Below are 3990 nucleotides of genomic sequence, written 5' to 3'. Positions count from 1 at the left end.
ATCTTTATTTCTCCCCTGACCCAGTAGTTATTTTGTAGTGAGTTCTTCAGTTTCCATGAGTTTGAAGGCTTTCCTTTGTTTCTATTGTTTGTTGAAGCCCAGGTTTAATCTACAGTGATCTGTTAAGATGCAAGGAGTTATTTCAATCTTCTAGTATCTAATGAGGGTTGCTTTGTGGCAGAGCATATAGGCAATTTTGGAGAAGGTGCTAAGAAGAAAGTATATTCTTTTGTGTTTGGGTGAAATGTTCTGTAGATATCTATTAGGTCCATTTGAATCATAAAGTTAGTGAATTTCATTATTTCGTTGTTTAGTTCCTGTCCAGATGATCTCTCCATTGGTGAGCGTGGAGACTCCTAGTCTCTTACTATTCATGCGTGTGGTTCACCGTGTGATTTAAGCTTCAGTAATGTTTGTTTGACAAATGTGCCTGCCCTTACATTGGGAACATAGATATTCAGAACTGAGATGTCATCTTGGTGAATTTTTCCTTTGATGAATATGAAGTGTCCTTTTCGAGTCCTCTTTTGACTCATTTTGGTTGAAAATCTATATGATTAGATATTAGCATGACTACTCCATATTCTTTCTTAGATCCATTTGCTTGGGAAACAAAAACGTTTTCCAGCCTCTTACTCTTAGTTTATGTCTGTCTTTGTTGTTGGGCTGTGTTTCTTGAATACAGCAGAATGAAAGAACCTGTTTTGCATTCATTGTGTAGCCTAGATTTTTTAGTTGAGTTCATTGATATTGAGAGATAAAATGATCAGCCACTCTTAATTTCAATTATTTTGATGGTGTTGGTAGTAACAGTGGTGGTGGTGGTAGTATGTGTGTATGTGTGTTTCCCTTCCTTTGGGTTCCTGGTGTGGACTTATTTATTTCCTGTGTTTTCGTGGGCATAGTTGCCCTCATTGGGTTCGAGTTTTATTCTAGTATCTTCTGTAGAGCCATATTGTCTAAAGTTGTTTTTGTCATAGAATATCTTGTTTTCTCCATATATGGTGATTGGAAGTTTTGTAGGGTATAGTAGTCTGGGCTGACATCTATGGCTGTTTAGGGTAGGTAAGACATATATATGTTCATGCCCTTATGGCTTTTAGTGTCTATGTTAAGAAGTTATGCATAATTATGATAGATCTGCCTATATATGTTACTTGTTGTTTTTCCTTTCAGCTTTTAATATCCTTTCTCTGTTCACATGGGTGTGTGTGTGTAGTATATGTATAAACATATCTTTCTGTAAGGTATATGTATATGCATATCTTTCTGTACATTGTGGATATTTTCATCTGTGCTTTTGTTGGAGGTATATTTTGGGCCTTGTAGCTGGGAATCTTATCCTTCTTCTACTCCTATTATTCTTAGGTTTGGTCTTTTCATAGTGTCCCAGATTTCTTTGATGTTTTACAACCTGAACTTTTAGATTTAGCAAGAATTTTTTTTCCACTGATGTACTGATGTATCCATTTCATCAATAGCATCTTCTATGCCTGAGATTCTTCCATCTCTGTATTCTGTCGGTGACGCTTATATCTATTATAGTTCCCATTTTCTTCTCCAGGTTTTCCATCTCCAAGATTCCCTTGTTCTGTCTTTTTTTTAGTGCTTCTATTCCCATTTTCAGTTCTTGGATAGTTTTACTTACTTCTTACACATGCTTGAATATTGTTTCCTGTATTTCTTTAAGGAATTTATTCATTTCCTTTTCAAAATCCACTACAATCTTCATTCAATTTAAGGTCATCATTTTCTGATTTCTCTTTGCTAGAATACCCATGGATTTCTTTATCAGGATAGCTGGGTTCTGCTGATACCATATCTACCTAAATCTTGGTTTTCTATTCTTACCTGTATTTTTGCCACCTGGTTGTCCCTGGTGTTGGCTGGGTGTTCCTGATGCAAGCAGGACTGCTCTGCTGACTGTGCCTCAGGTGAACCCAACTGGTAGGGGATTGGTGTAGGAAGGGTCTAAGCTGGATGTTCCTAGGGCCTCCATATGCTGCCTTATGAAACAGGATGTACTTATTGTCCCACTCCTGCAAGGCTCCTCATGATGATGGTGGGGAGAACTGTGGGTTAGTCTATAAAGACCAGGGAACAATGATATATATTCAGCACATTGTACATTCACTGAATTTTTGACATTGGCCAGCACATATAATTCTGTCATTTATTTTGATATCCTTATACCTTTCAAGACCTTTCTTGGTGTATGGCTTGGATATAACCTGATATTTCTGAAAGGCAGTGATCAGGGTGGATGAAGGCCTTGTAATCTTGATATTCTTTATAACATTTTTATATAATATTCACAGTGCTGTCAATTGAATCCACAGTCTAAGACATAATGGGTCAGCACAGTATATGACCTTTTCTGTATGTGTGTGTGTGTTGTGTTCATTCATTCAACCAGGGTTGCTTATATGACCCTCAAGTATCTTCCTTTAGTTGCCACTCCAGTTCTGCAGTTCTGAGCTTGTATGCATTTACCACTATAGTTGGTAGCTTTCTTTCTTTCTTTCTTTCTTTCTTTCTTTCTTTCTTTCTTTCTTTCTTTCTTTCTTTCTTTCTTTCTTTCTTTCCTTCCTTCCTTCCTTCCTTCCTTCCTTCCTTCCTTTCTTTCTCTCTCTTTCTTTTTTCTTTTTCTGGGGTTGGGTGTATGCTTGAGCTTGAAGTAAGATATTGGCACAGAACCTATTTACCCAACAATCCATCACCTCAATTGACATGGCAGGAAATTAATTTCCTTAGTAGAATATAAATTCGTCCAATCTAGAATTGGATGCTGGCCTGCTCTGCCTGGTCATTTTTCCTTCACACCAGATAGGCATTGTTCTCAGTCAGCCTCTCCAGAGAGATTTGAATTCAGAAGGGATCAAGGGAGATAATCTAAATTCATATATTGGTAGTACACATTCCTCAGAGTAATGGCTGACATCAGTTATATAAACTGTCATGATTAGGGTTTCCATTGCTGTGATTTAACAACATGGTCAAAGCAGCTTGAGTAAGAAAGTTTAGTTCATCTTACAGCTTATAGTATGCAAGTCAGGGAAAGCAGGACAGGAACACAAGGCAGGAATCTGAAGGCAATGATTAATGCAAAGTCCATGTAGAAGTGCTGTTTACTGTCTTGTTCCTTGTGTCTTGTTCTGTCTGTTTTCCTATATATCCTGGTACCATGTGCCCAGCAGTAGAACTGACCCCAGTGATCTAGGAACACCCATATCAATCATTAATCAAGAACGTGCCCAAAGACTAATCTGGGGTGACATTTTTTAAAATTGAGGTTTCTTCTTTACAAATGACTCAGTAATTCTTCTAGCAACTTCCCCACATTCTTATGCTTGGCTCTATGCGAGTAATCCTGACTTTCCTGTTACCCACAGTGGAAAAAGAACACGTTTGTTTATTTGTTTGTTTGTTTGTTTTGTTTTCCAGCCACAGTTACTTGCACATACTACTGTATAGTTATCAATCTGATTATTTATCTTTTTTTCTCTTTGTAAAAACCAGGATCCAAAGCACATACACAGAACCAACGAGTAAGCATTTGAAAACAAATGCCCATCTAGTAGACAGAATTGCTTATGGGACTTTCAGTCATTATTATTGTAGATTGACTTTTCCTAAGTACATATTTCCCATAGGTAAACTGTGGAAACTTATTAGAGGGATGTTAGTGTATAGCATGGACACAGAAACACCATTCTGAACTCAAAGGAAAGAGACAGTTTTTTTTCCTGGAGCAACTGTTTCTGACATCACTGAATTTGGAGGTGTGTACAAATTCTGTGGCCTACAAAACAACAGACTTGTAGTGGCTATTCCTGGTTGTCAACTTGACTATATTTGAAATGAACTACAATCCAGAATTGGAGGGCTCACCAGTGAACCTAATCTGGAGACTGGGAGATAGAAGTTTCTGATCTGGATCTTGGTATGGAGATCTTGAGACACAGTGGTGATTGAATCCAGAAGATTAAG

This window comes from Mus pahari, chromosome 5 (assembly GCF_900095145.1).
Source record: "Mus pahari chromosome 5, PAHARI_EIJ_v1.1, whole genome shotgun sequence".
Classification (NCBI taxonomy): domain Eukaryota; kingdom Metazoa; phylum Chordata; class Mammalia; order Rodentia; family Muridae; genus Mus; species Mus pahari.
This window is presented reverse-complemented; position numbering follows the sequence as displayed.